Here is a 15,721-nt window from a genome sequence, read left to right as displayed (position 1 = left end):
GCCCTGTTCCCATGATGCACTGGGCCAGGGACAGACTAATTTGCATATAGCCAGGTTCTGAACTGGGATGGTGCAGTGAGCTAAAAAACGGTGATGGATCAAGCCCTGATCTGTTGACTGGGTAGGAGTGTTCTGATTAACTCAGATACTCTGTCCATCACCACCCCCTTTTTGAAATTATTTTGGCCACCATAAGTGTGGAAGGGTATGCTCAGACATGAGTCCCTTGCTCACTGCACCATCAGGATTCAAGCAAGCCGGGCCGAAGACGGCTGTAATGCCAGAAACCGGTCCCCGGAAGCTTGTTTCCTTTCCAGTGAAGAATTGGCTTGGTAGTTTGGTCTGCCCTGTTCCCATGATGCACTGGGCCAGGGACAGACTAATTTGCATATAGCCAGGTTCTGAACTGGGATGGTGCAGTGAGCTAAAAAACGGTGATGGATCAAGCCCTGATCTGTTGACTGGGTAGGAGTGTTCTGATTAACTCAGATACTCTGTCCATCACCACCCCCTTTTTGAAATTATTTTGGCCACCATAAGTGTGGAAGGGTATGCTCAGACATGAGTCCCTTGCTCACTGCACCATCAGGATTCAAGCAAGCCGGGCCGAAGACGGCTGTAATGCCAAAAACCGGTCCCCGGAAGCTTGTTTCCTTTCCAGCGAAGAATTGGCTTGGTAGTTTGGTCTGCCCTGTTCCCATGATGCACTGGGCCAGGGACAGACTAATTTGCATATAGCCAGGTTCTGAACTGGGATGGTGCAGTGAGCTAAAAAACGGTGATGGATCAAGCCCTGATCTGTTGACTGGGTAGGAGTGTTCTGATTAACTCAGATACTCCGTCCATCACCACCCCTTTTTTGAAATTATTTTGGCCACCATAAGTGTGGAAGGGTATGCTCAGACATGAGTCCCTTGCTCACTGCACCATCAGGATTCAAGCAAGCCGGGCCGAAGACGGCTGTAATGCCAGTAACCGGTCCCCGGAAGCTTGTTTCCTTTCCAGTGAAGAATTGGCTTGGTAGTTTGGTCTGCCCTGTTCCCATGATGCACTGGGCCAGGGACAGACTAATTTGCATATAGCCAGGTTCTGAACTGGGATGGTGCAGTGAGCTAAAAAACGGTGATGGATCAAGCCCTGATCTGTTGACTGGGTAGGAGTGTTCTGATTAACTCAGATACTCTGTCCATCACCACCCCCTTTTTGAAATTATTTTGGCCACCATAAGTGTGGAAGGGTATGCTCAGACATGAGTCCCTTGCTCACTGCACCATCAGGATTCAAGCAAGCCGGGCCGAAGACGGCTGTAATGCCAGAAACCGGTCCCCGGAAGCTTGTTTCCTTTCCAGTGAAGAATTGGCTTGGTAGTTTGGTCTGCCCTGTTCCCATGATGCACTGGGCCAGGGACAGACTAATTTGCATATAGCCAGGTTCTGAACTGGGATGGTGCAGTGAGCTAAAAAACGGTGATGGATCAAGCCCTGATCTGTTGACTGGGTAGGAGTGTTCTGATTAACTCAGATACTCTGTCCATCACCACCCCCTTTTTGAAATTATTTTGGCCACCATAAGTGTGGAAGGGTATGCTCAGACATGAGTCCCTTGCTCACTGCACCATCAGGATTGAAGCAAGCCGGGCCGAAGACGGCTGTAATGTCAGAAACCGGTCCCCGGAAGCTTGTTTCCTTTCCAGTGAAGAATTGGCTTGGTAGTTTGGTCTGCCCTGTTCCCATGATGCACTGGGCCAGGGACAGACTAATTTGCATATAGCCAGGTTCTGAACTGGGATGGTGCAGTGAGCTAAAAAACGGTGATGGATCAAGCCCTGATCTGTTGACTGGGTAGGAGTGTTCTGATTAACTCAGATACTCTGTCCATCACCACCCCCTTTTTGAAATTTTTTGGTTTGGCACAGCAGAGTTCTTATGCTGCGCCCTTATTGTTCGGGTTTGGGGAAGGGAGGGCGCCGTCTCCTGGCTCATAATGACATCACACCATTCACAACACGACATGCTACCTATTGTACTGATTACACTTGACCATGGCTGACACGGCAGGAAAATACAAGATGGCTACCTGGAATGTGCGGGGGTTAGGCGCGATACAAAAACGACATCGAATACACGCCTTTTTACTTCGCCAACAGGTGCAGATTGTATTCTTGCAGGAGTCCCACCTAACATTGTCTGAGGCACACACGTTACGTAAAAAATGGAGAGGAACTGTGTTAACCACGACGAACTCTGCATTCTCCAGGGGGGCCACTAAATGGATACGCCATGGCACCCCGTTTGTGGAACTAGAAAGAAGGGTGGACGATCAGGGCTGTTACATTTTAGTGAAAGGCACACCAGACGGCACAATGATAGTCCTGGGAAGTATATACTCCCCGAATTTTGAACAGGACAAGTTTCTGGCTCCTGTGGGGAGAGCCTTGACTGACTGGGTGGATATTCCCTGGGTACTGGGGGGAGACTGGAATATGGTTCTGGATGTTGACATGGATAGATCACACCCCCCCTCCAGGTGACAGGAGTGCGCAGGATGGCTGATTACTTAGGGACGTGGCTACAAGGGTGGGGACTGACGGATGCATGGCGTACATTGCATCCAACACACAAAGAGTATTCATACTACTCCCCAATGCACAACCTCCATACTTGCTTGGATAGATTATTATGCACTAACTCCCTTATAACCACGTGTACGTGCTCTGAATACCTCGCAAAAACGTTTTCGGACCACAAACCACTAACATTTGAACTACACTGGGGGAGGGTGCCTTCCCCAATACCCACCTGGAGACTCAACCCCTTACTGCTAGAAGACGCCCCGTTCCGCACACACCTCTCTGATACCCTTGCTAACTATTTCAGGGAGAACTGGGACTCCACGTCCTCGAATCTGGTGGTATGGGACGCTATGAAGGCTGTAATACGGGGAGACGCGATTGGCCAACTGGTGGGAGCCCGGCAAGAAGTTCACAGGAAGCTTTGTGAAACCGAGGCCCGCTTGAAAGATCTAGAAATGGCAGCGGGTATAAACCCGGAGCGAAAGAGGGATTTACAGACATGTAACATTGAACACGCAGAACTCCTTGAAACACTGAGGGTTATAGATTACAGGGACTATTTGCGACGCCAACATGCGGAGGCGGATAGGTCTGGAGCTCTTCTAGCTCGCCTAATCCGGGACACTCCTGAGGTCCCTGTGATTACGCGACTCAGGACCGAAACGGGTGGGGAAGTGATCACACAATCCAACATTAATGCTACCTTTAGGGCCCATTTGGAAAGATTATATGCCCCCCCCTGAGGACAGCGGTGACGATATGATGGGATTCCTGCGGGAACTGCCGTTCCCGACCTTGCCCCAAGACGCGCGGACTGAATTGGACGGACCCATAACGAGACAGGAAATAAAAATAGCTATCCACTCCCTTAACCGAGGTAAAACCCCCGGTATGGACAGGTTACCTGCGGAATTTTATCAGACCTTCTCTGACACACTAGTACCGGTCTTAGAGAAAATATATAGGACCGCTTACGAGGTCGGTCACCTACCTACCACGACTATGCAGGCTTCGGTGATATCCATCCCGAAGCCTGGCAGAGACACCCTGGACGTAAATAATTACAGGCCACTCTCAATGCTCCCTACGGAGTATAAAATACTTAGTAAAATTATTGCCATGCGCATACAGACCCATCTCCCCGCTTTAATTCACCCGGACCAATGCGGCTTCCTCCCGGGGAGAAGCACTTCCCAAAACACGAGAAGGCTTCATGCCCTCATGTCGGCTACGCCGCCGGATCTGCCTCAGGTCGGCTGCATTGCCCTGGACCTCCGACAGGCGTTCGACTCACTGACGTGGGACTTTATGTTTGAAGTCATCAAGCGCTTTGGTTTCCCGGACGCCCTGATAAAATGGATACGCTTATTATATACCCTCCCGACGGCTAGGGTACGCACGGGTAGGTACACCTCGGATAGCTATAACATCTACAGAGGTACCAGACAAGGCTGCCCTTTATCGCCATTGTTGTTCGTGTTAACTCTTGAACCTTTGGCAATCGCGCTCCGGACCCGGGCGGCTGAGATAGGTATATCGATTGGGGGTATTCACAACCTGATTTCCATATATGCCGATGATATTTTAATATATCTCCGAGATTTGGACGGGGACCATTCACACCTGGCTACCATCTTTGATCGCTTTGCCACCATATCTGGCCTAGCCATAAACCCGTCGAAATCCCTGGGTTTCTACTTCCGGGACGGACAACGACCATCCCATATACAATGTGGTAATTGCTGGATCCAAATAGCATCGACAACATTTAAATACCTGGGCATTAACATATATAGGAGTCAGGAGGACCAGATTGAGGGCAATGTACGAAGGGCAATTAATGGTCTCTGGGGCAGTGTGAACTTTTGGATATCCCTACCCCTCTCTGTCATGGGCAGAGTGGCTATCTCGAAGATGGTCCTACTTTCCCGGATACTGTACTATTTCGTAAATCTACCAGTCCTCCTTCCACAACAAATATTTGCCACACTGAATACCTTGCTGATCACACTAATATGGGGTGCGGGGAGACGCCGAATAAGCCTTAAAAAACTACAGCTGAGCACCAGACGGGGTGGCTTGGGAGTACCGGACCTGCGGGGTTATTACTATGCAAGCCAGCTACAATGGGTGACAAGATGGGTGGCGGGTAGGGACCTACATGAAATTGCGTTTACACAAGATCGACTGGCACGCGGGGAACTACACTCCCTTTTGCTACCTGCAGCCAAGATCCCCGGGGACTGCCACCCCCTGCTGCGCACTGCATTGCGATGTTGGCGAGGGGAGCTGACGTACACGGCCGGGGCCGCCCCTTATGCAGATAACATCCCCTTGTTGGGACTCCCTACACCGCAAGGAAACTTGACGCAGCGTAGGTTACGACCCTGGACGGAGGCGGGAGTGGATAGAGTGGGAGACCTGTTCGGGGACGACACGCTGATGGATCAAGCCTCTTTTGCACAGACCACGGGCGCCCCACTACGTTTGTACCTGATGCATGCCGCAGTGAGTCGATATGTCCGACGTACATGGGCCCCACAACACAACAAACCGACGCAACATGAACTGGTACACCTCCTACACTATATGGGGACGGGAGGACATTTAGTGCGATGGCTCTATGAGGGCATTAGGGAACATGCTGCACTACCCCTTACCACACTCAGAAACATTTGGGTTGAGGACACGGGAGAAGCCATGACAGATGGGGAATGGAACATTGTCCTGGAGCACCACCGAAGAGTATCCAGAAATGTTAAATTTAAATTCATACAGGCTATGATACTATACAGAGCGTATCTCACTCCCCATAAACTTCATAAGATATACCCTTCTTCCTCCCATAACTGCCCCAGATGTCAGCAGGATGAAGCGGATATCCTACATATGCTGTGGACATGCCCGAGACTATGCACTTACTGGGGCAGGGTCAGATGCATAGTGCACGATATCACAGCCCTGCAGATCCCGGAAGGGGCACTACCCTGTCTGATAGGGAATAGAAAGAGACCCAAGACTCGCAGGGCACAACTGAAATTTATGGATCTGGCACTCCTGTTGGCCCTTAGGGTTATTACTATGAGATGGAAGTCAGTCAGACCGCCGAGTGTCGCAGTCTGGTGCTCGGATTTGTTGAAATGGGGCAAGGCAGAGGGAGTGGCCCTCACACGGGAGGAAGAGAAGGGGACCCGTAAACACCCTGTAGCGCAGGATTGGGAGCGAATGCTGATGGAATTGGAGAGTGTAAACATGGAGCCTTCTCAAGGAAGCGCCTCATGACCATACCAGAAAGGGAGCGAAACATAGGAAATGGGAATTGCAGATGTACCCGCCACAGGCACGGGTTAGCCGACTAATGATTGGCAATTCTCTAAACCAGTCATGATCTAGGGACCTAGATAAATAGCGTGTATATAATGTGTAAGCTAGGAGACGGGAGGGTGGGATGGACGCGGGCGGGACGGGGGTTACTATACGTTGATACTGTGATGTGAATGAAGGATGTGGATTTACTGCAAGATGATAGTGCAATGTGAATATAAACACTGCCTATTGTAATAAGACTAGTATCTTGAAAAACACGAAGTTAAAGGAAACGGACACACCTGTTACGTTACGAATAGTTCATGTTAAGAAAATAAGAAAAGACTGAGAACTGATGTAATGCTCACAATGCCATGTAATCCTGCTGTAGTCATGAATAAAAATGTTTAAAAAAAAAAAAGAACTTCACAACAGCAACCCGAAAAGAACTCCGGCATAGAGCCTCGCTGCGGGGCCCATTGGGCATTGCATCGCCACCCCAACGAGGAGCTGACCAATGACTCTAGAGAGAGAAACTGGGAATGAAACACCAATAGATGACCTTCACAGCCGGTTGCAAAGAGACGCGATGTGGTCCGTTTCTGTGCGAACTTTAAAGGAAGCAATTGTTTTTATCGATTTGTAAAATTGGCAGTGCTGTTCAAGCTATATGTTGAACCGACTGAGAGGTGAAATTAATTATTAAAGGAAATCACTGCCGGCATGGCGAAAATCGTCAAATGAAAGTACAACTAGGTTTCCATTTAATAGACAGCAAGCATTCTTATACCCTTTGTAAAAGCACCGCCCGACTGGCACAAATCGCTCCATCCACTTTTTAACCTGCCTCTTCTCACCTGCAATGTGCACAATTATTTCTCTATTCAATCAGATAAACCAATCCACGCCCTGAGTGAATCCCACAAATCACTCCGGGAATCGAAACGTGTCGGCATTACACAACATGGGGACTTTAGCTTCTAATTAAGTTTCCCCCAGTAGAAATGTTATTTGAATTGTCTTACTACTGGACCTAATGTTTCTTTTTTCCCCGTGGGTAGCAGCTCCTTGAATTTGTTACACAATGTGGATGCTAAAGGTTGTCCTAGTAGCTGCTCTGTTTGTGAATTAAGACTGGTCTAATGATGTTTAGATAAATGTATCACGCTTCATGTATTATTTGTTACATCATATTGTTTTATCGCAAAGTTTGTATGTTTTTGTTTTATTTGTTGCCTTAATATGTATAATTTGTTCTTGATTTAAATGTATCCGCACCTACCTGACCCATGATTAAATGTGGAGTAAAGTTGCTATTGTGGCTATGATGAAGCATTACACCCCTCGGATGTCTGAGGGCTTTTGCTCCTTATTCAAGCTATCCCAGTGCTAGTACGCACTCTCGTCTTCCAGCGCCTGGTTGATAACACTCCTCGAATATCCTGCTCTTCCCATTTTCCTTCTCCCTCATCTTCCCCTTAGGAATAGCATACTCATTCTGTTTTTGCACTTTTGTACTCAATACCAGTGTATCTGTGGAGAGCATTCTCTTTGTTTAACCCTAAACTAATTCTGGTCAGTTGTTCCCTTTCCCCTGGATTTGGTCCGAATCTGTATAGCATAGTGTGAGCTGCATTTTCCAGTGACAGGGCAGGCAGCTTCAGAAGTCAGGAACAACCTTCCCCACACACCCAAGGATCTGTTGTCCCTTGTCTGGAAAGGATTATGAAGCACACCACAGGAGAGCCGATAACAGTGATCCTGGACAAGGGCAGAAAGGTGCATTTGGTTTAGGCAGAAAAATGCCAACTTTCTAAAAGTTTTTAAATCGTAATTCAGACTTTACAGTTAAAGATGATTTTACATTACAATTCAAATTAGTGGAAGAAATATTCCTCTATTTGCTCTCAAACTGAAATTATTACTTCTTAAGAGCAATTAAGTAACCCTGTGTTAGCCAATGGGAGAGCTAGCATTGCTGGAGTGAAAAACGACTTTGGGAGTTATTCAATACCAAGAAAAGTTAAACTTAGATACACATATAGTTTTTTAATAGGATGAACCCTGATTTATTGGCCTTTAAGGCCTACCTTAGTGGTGACTTCTAAGTATTAAAAAGGAAGGTTTAGGCCTGGAAAAATGTTAATTGTGCCAGATCGAAATGACAATTTGAAAACTGCACTACAGGATGCAGTGGCAGGCATGAGACCTGTTTACAGTGCTACTGTAGTGGTGGCACAATGAGTGCTGAAGCCCCCTTGTAGAATTGAACTTACAGGCCCTGGGCTGCATGTAGTGCTATTTACTAGGGACTTATAAGTGAATTAAATGTCCCAATTGGGTGCATACCAATTTTACTATTTTTGTAAGGAAAAGCACAAGCGTTTTACTGCTGGTTAGCAGGAATAAAGTGTGCTGAGTCTAAATGAAAAACAAAAACACGTACAGAGAAAAAATTAAATAGTAAGGACAAAAATCTGGGGGAATACCACACAAAAGATGGTCATTTCCAACAGCTCCTGATCTAAATTAATTCAAAATTCCCTCACATTTGACAGTAAAGCAAAATGAGGCACAGAGCCCAGCACCAAACAATTTAATCAAATAGAAAAGGGGAAATTTTGAGCCCAGGCTTTTTGATCACACATTCTGCAAAGTAGGGACTGGCCAGATATTTGCTTCTTTCTTCACTAACAACAAAGAGCGTTGCTTTGTATTTAAGTAACTTGTGTGAACTATATTAATTCATTGTATTCAATATGACACGTTAGGTAAACCTCATGCTATGTAAGATCGCTTTCTAGAAATAGCTAATTATGAGTTAGTAAAAAAAGGTAACCTCTAACCACGATGAATATGTGGAATACGTAGGGCGATCCAGTAAATTAGTTGGTTTAAAAATCCATCCATACTGTACTCTGTTGCTCAAAGTTACGTATGAGAGAAAGCACAGTTCTGTATCGTTATGCAAATGAGGCCAACCCTCCCTTACTCAGCACACATTTTCATCAGGGGCACACCACTGTATTGAAAGCAATCAATAAAATAAGGAAAAATAAATATGTCACAGAGTTGTATGTGATTGTGGAGTAAAATGAACTCACTGAATACTACCTTGGTAAACCTATTTTCTTAAATCCAGGGGTGTGGAATTTTTGAAAAACTGTACTTGTCCAAGGGACAAAGGGATACAATAATCTTCTAGCCCTGTAAAGAAATCCACTAGTCCCACGCACTCTATAAAACCAAAAGCTATACAGACTAGCAAGGACTTATTACTAGTCAACTATAAAACCCAAAGTATACATGACCATCTCTGCCTCTTTGCCCTTGCAAACTCTCTTATTATAAAGTATTACCTTCCACACTGTTTTCTTGCTATCAGCAGTAATCATTTGCCTTTCCACTAACTTGCCATAGGGCCCATACCAATTCCACATCTTCATCATAGGGTTCATAACCCGCCTGTTCTCTTTTCTCACAACAAGGGTTTCACACACTTACTGTTAAATTACACCACTCCCTTACTACAAATATACCTTCACACTATATACATTGGAATGGATATCCCTCTCGCTACCCATCCCATGACCTTCTCTCCACTCCCACATCACAGGCTCTGTACCCCTTGCACATTTCACTACAAGTTCTCCTCCCCTCTCATAAGAGGTTTTATTCCATCTCCAGTTTCACCATAGGCTTCATCCCTTCCAAAACCCTCTCTTGTCTACTGTTGCTACCTTGCCTCCACTTATCACAGGCTGCTCAGCCTTCTTTACCCCCTCTGCGATCTCATCTAAGCGCTCTGAGCAACCCTTTTACCATAACCAGCTCACTTTGCTTCCTGCCTTCCATCAGCCCTGCCAACTGCCTCCACAGAAACAGAGGAAAGAGTCAAAATTGAGAAGCCTGCACAATACAGCTCTGAGAGTGGATATTTCAATAGCATAATACCCGAATCAATGAAGGGAATGTTATGAGACTCACAGATGGCGCGGAGGTAGACCTCAAGGGGACCAGGCTGGATTGAGGTGGAGAGAACAGACACCCAAGCTGTGAATTATTGAACAAATCACCAGGCAATATTCAGTGGGCTATAAACTGGCATCAAGCACCTGCATGTAAACTGCAAGACATGGGTTTAGAACCTTGTTTGTTCTCAATCTGTTATTAGAAGGCTGCTAAATAGTTTTTTGGAGCATTATTAATAGACCATCAGGCAGGGTCATATTTTAAACCCCAACTTTCAATTTCTACCAGCCAAACAATCGTGGCATATAATCCCTACCAGTAAAGACTGTTTATGACACTACACACTTGTATGATTAATAGTCAGTGTATAATGTGTGTGAGATGTAAAGCGCTCTGGCACCTTACAGTGGGATAAGTAGCGCTATGAAAGTATTACATTAAAAAAGTTAGGAATTGCTATTTATTTTGTCATTCCTATAAATACTCATACATACTTATACAGCTGCAATTTTTACAGTGCATGCATATGTGTTACATATAGGAGCTACAGAAAATCAAAAACCAGCCTCCAAATCTTAGCTTTTTTTTTACTTAAGTGATAACAAGCTGTGTGCCTTTGTTTCCCCCATTACTGTGGCATTTAGGTGTTAGGATCTAGATAGCTTCCACCCAGGATTATACTCGAACAGAAGGAGGGATGATGGCACTTTAAATGTTCTCTTAGTTTTGGGCTCGAGCTGGAAGAGAAGATTACTAAAACCCTGGCAGGGCAGCCTCCGTCATTCAGCCTTCTAAGGTCACTGATTATCATCTGATTAAGTAGTGGTAAAGTCTGTTTGTATAGTGCTTGAAAAGAACATGAGTGAAGTGTGAAGCACTATAATATCAACAACAAGTACTGGCTAGTAGGGGAGAACTTGTGAACGACTGAGATATAGCACTAGAATGTGGTGCTAAAAGTTCAGTGAATGTGGTGGGAGAAAGAGACAGGCTGGGCACAAGCAACTGAAGAATTCAAAGCAGATATGTGGGCACTAGAGAACAGCTTGAGGTGGGCATTTATGATTATGGTGTGGCATTAAACAAAGGAGGTATTTAGAGAAAAGGATCCAAATACCTGAGGAAAGTGGGGGAGAGCGCGCAGAGCGGGTCAGACTACTAGCGTTTCGCCCGGGGAGCCTGATTATCCCCATGAGAGTCTAGGCTCGGGCTCAGGGTAAGTGAGCCACGTATGGTGAAACACAAATTGTAGCAGCTGATCAGATAGGTTACTTGACCGGGAACAGGAAACAGTGAAGTTAGAAAACTGGGGAAGACAGGGAGAAGGAGGAATGGGCATCTTAGGGGACACAGAGGGTGCATTAACCACCAACAGCGAGCTCCCAGTGAAGAAAGGTCAGTACCACCTCCATTGGGAAACATATGCCTTTAAGACAATGTAGTAAAAGAAGGATTGAGCATTTTGAAACACGCCCAATGTCCCACTCCATTGCTTGCTGCCTGCCTCTTGGTTGGGATTTTGTTCCCACTAGTTGAGTTTTTTGCGCTTTCGGTAAGTGCCTCCTGGAAGCTCCTGCATTTCATATTTATCAACCTTGAAACTGAGCCTACGCAAATGAGACGATCTATTCCCCTGGACAGAAACTGCTTTTCTGTGGAAAATGGCATCACAAATGGCAGCATGCATCTTTCTGCACAGTAAATAGAGGAATGTCCCAGCAGTTCCTTGAATCGGGGACTTCAGAACTCTCTACAAGTGCATGAAATATTTCCTGCATTACTGGTTTTAAGGCTCTCAGGTGTTCACACACAGCTGACTTCAGGGGCTTTTAAGCAGTGAGAAATCTGTATATGTTTATCAAACAAGTACACCTTATATCCGTAACCCTTTATGTAATTGAGGGCGTCCAGTGGCACCACATCCTCCTTGTTCAGCTTCCTTGCCTTCAACTTCAGCGCGCAGGGCTCCTCTGACTTCTTACTCTTTTCGAGAATTTGCATACACAGCATTCCTGTACACTCTCAAGTAATTGTAACGTACGACATGCACCTTCCCTGACCCCGCTCACGTAGGCATCTACCACTGCAGGGGAATCCACCCAGCACCACTATTGGCATATCTTTATTGTTTAACTAAGAGCGCATGTGCAGCAACTTTTAGCACCCGGAAGCATAACTAATATGGGAGCCGGTGTTCTAACAGACCTCAGGGCCGGCATTAGCATTGGGGCGCCCTGTGTGACAATGTTTGTTGGCGCCCTCGAGTGACCATCTCCACCACAGATTCCTATTCCCTCACTACCACCAGTTAACAGTGCCCCTCAAATCTCCATAACCAGTCTCTCAGATTTATTTCGTTTTATAGCACCACTCATACCAGTGTGAGGTGTCAGAGCACTTTACATCATACACACATTTAACAGAGACAATCACACGTGTAAATCAGTGTATAAGAAACACGTTACATAAGACAGAGGATTACAAGATGTAAGAGTCACATGTCATCCATACTTTACTGATAGGCAGATATAGTCCTTGGTCTGGAAAAGCACAAATTCAGAATTTAAAACATAACACTAATTGTTAGGGGTTTTCTTCAATAGTGATAATTCATTTCTACCCAAATGAACCTTTTTAGCTAGATCAGGTTAAGGAAAAGCTGGGCAAAAAAAGACATGTAGGTCTAATATAAACCCTGAAGTTTGCATGCAGACATTTGATGACAGTTAATACCTCATTGTTCTCTATTAGGATTCTAACCTATAAACTGCAAAATAACAAATATCTCTCTGACAATAGCAGTAACCTATTTACCTATTAATATTACATGCACTTTGCAATCTGCATGGCACACGTTTTTAGCAGCAGGCATAGTAACCCTCTGAGCTAACTTACGAGTAGTCAAACTTCCACTAGACAAAACTCCTTCTCTCTCCAGGAAGAACATTAATCACCGGAGTAATCTTGACATTTTTATTGATATCTGAAAATTGCTGGAGGGAAGGAACGAGGCAGCAGGTGGTTTTTAAGCCATAAGGTGGGGACTGATCGCACCGCCCTAGAGCCAGCCCTGACGGACCTTACAGATACAGTGAGCAATAACGGTATTTTTTGGCTTTTTGGCAGGGCCGGCTGGGGAGCTCAGAAAGACATGCCAAAAGTTTATCTTTGCAAATGCACTTGCAGGGTTAAATACGCGCGCAGATGTGAAGGGGAGATCATCCCGATGGGGAGATTAAAACAACGGAGGGGAGATTAAAACAACAGCACAAACTTTCTCACAGCTGCAGCCAGGCTTTTAGTTACCGTAATTACCTAAAAAAAGGCGCATTCACTAAGATTGCATATTCCAATCGGATAATAACTGCTTTGTGTTATATTAGAGGCACAAGGGTTAAAGCGAATGTCTACTTGTCCGGAGGACTAAGCAGACAATAAAACTTCTTGTCCGCAACAAGAATTCTCATGTCCAGGGCGTCGGGCGATACAAATTACCCACCCCTGTAAATCTGATTTCTTGATATTCCCAAGACAAAAAATACATACAACTTCAATCATGGCGAGCCTTTGGGTCAGCCCTCTTCATCTATTGGTCTGTTCAACTGTCAATCAAATTTTGCTTCCACCCACCATTGGAGCAATGGGTCAGCCCACTGGCTCTCTTGTACTATGAGTGAGCATTATATTGTGCATGCTCACACGCACCTCTGCTAAAAAGTAGTGCACTTCAATGCTAGGTGTGATGGGCCAATACTTTCCTGTGAAAAAGTTTTTTTTATTTTCATTTTTTATCCATTTTTTTTAATCACCTTTGTGTTTCTACTATGTCTCCAGGGTACAGATGTGTAAAGAAAGTCTTTATTTGACTAAATAAGAATAATATTTTCCTGTGATGTGAATTAAAACCGAAAAGGGTTTCTATACTCATTATAGATGCACTTCTCTGCTAGGAAGCATCCATTCTCTTCTGTTAAAATTACAAGCAATAGTTTTTATTACAGGCATATAACTATCAAGGTAAGATATCAGTTTCTTCTTCTTGTTTCTCTCTATTTTTGCATCATATTTTTGTAACAAAAAATATAAAAACATATAACAATCTCACCTGATTGCATCCTGCCTCCACCCTGTCTCCTTCCTTATTTATTTGACTTCTTCTATACAGAACTCTACCACCCACCTGCCAGACACTTTAAATGCCCATCTGTTGTTCAAGATAGAAGTCCCAGCACCCTGCCAGTTTATTCTGTTTTAGAAATTTTAGGAAGTTTTATGGCAATATAAAAAAACACCATTCATCTTTTGAAATCATGATTAAACGCAGGACTGTGTTTACTATATTATTTTTTCAAGAATTGTGATTTTTTTATTTCCTCTTTTACCATTTAGGGAGTTTGAAGCATTGGTTTCCGTATTTGGTTTCTTCAGGGATATGACATACTACCGTCACAGAGATCGGACAGAGTGTTCTCTTCAGGTACAGGCTTTTAATGGGATACCTACAAAGTGCAAGTTCACCACAGGCAGTTTACATAATTTGACTTGTGTATTCTGCATTAAATTAAAATTCAGTGAAAACTAGTGGTGCAGCTTAAAGGTTGCCAACCCTTTACACGTCACAAATATGTCTCGGGGATTTAAGAGGCACGGTATGAAAGTACACTTAGCACATGTTTCTTGTATGTTTAACAAACTAATGTAAGTGCTGTACTTGACATCCTTATTAAAGAGTGTATTCACTGTAGGATTAGATCATTTACTCATATTAATGTGTTTTACCCTAATTGATTGTGATAATTAAGCCATCTTCAATTAGTAGATTATGTACTCTCTATAGAAATTAAATGTAGCTTTCCAAATATGTGTGGAAATTCACATGGATAACATTTATTGATTTGAAAACTGAATAGAAACCATCCTTACCCATGTAGAATGTTGTTTTACTTGAAACAACAAAGTTTATGTAATGTGTGCATTAATATTTAATATAAGTGGTTTAAATGTAGTTCTTAGCCATACTCACAGCTAGTTATTTCAAAGGCTTACTGAATGTTACATGTAATAGAAAACCTAATGCACAAGAAACTTATAATCATTTGTGTCTAAATGTGCACGTGCATGTTAAATGTGCACCATTGAGTTGATGTGTAGGTTGTTCTATTTAGGCCTGTATTTCACCATGTTGCAAAAATGCTGATTTCATTTTTCTGCTAACTCAACAATTCTTGTAGCTATTCACATGCATTGTTAGTTGTAGAATAGATACATTACTGTACTAGAGATAGAGAAAGAGCATGAGAAGAAAACCTTGAAAAAGGAACATGGGGAACCAGAATATTAACTGAAAGGCCTATTTAGCAAACGTTGCCACTTGATGTGTACATAAGAAACTGGTGTTGTTCTCATGCCTAGTGTGGGATAATTGTCAATGTTGCAGTATGTCACAGAGAACCAGAACAAAACAATGAACCCCTGGTGATGTGTACAAAGAGGGTGGTACCCAGCAGACTGTATGTGTTATAATATAGTGTTCACACAGTTGAAATTCAGATCTCTTCGGAACTTATGCTTATACCCCTTTGATATTAGCAGGTCTTCTCAGAATCCTTTTAGATTCAGATGCTTTCACAAACCTTTAGACCGTTTGATACTTTCTAAGTCTGGCTTTGGTTAAGACTTTCCTGCTGACCCATAGAAGAACGAGCTTCTGAAATAATGACACCTTCTGAATGTAATTTTCCTAGCTAGATTCCGATTTCCTTTACAGAATCCCCTGATTTTGAGACTTGTTAGATTAATAGAACCATCTTCTTTGTCTGGACCTTATTGATGTGATTCTAGATTTACCTATGCATAGGCAACAAAACCTGA

The 15,721-nt window shown here is 44.1% G+C and overlaps 1 pseudogene; it reads right to left on the bottom strand.

Moving 5' to 3' along the window:
* Window positions 1-11,378: 11,378 nt before the first annotated feature.
* On the bottom strand, window positions 11,379-11,968 carry LOC144820317 (protein KTI12 homolog pseudogene; annotated as a pseudogene).
* Window positions 11,969-15,721: the final 3,753 nt, after the last annotated feature.

Source organism: Lissotriton helveticus, chromosome 2_1, assembly GCF_964261635.1.
Source record: "Lissotriton helveticus chromosome 2_1, aLisHel1.1, whole genome shotgun sequence".
NCBI lineage: Eukaryota > Metazoa > Chordata > Amphibia > Caudata > Salamandridae > Lissotriton > Lissotriton helveticus.
Note: the sequence above shows the minus strand (reverse complement) of the source record. Positions and strands in the feature narration are given on the sequence as shown.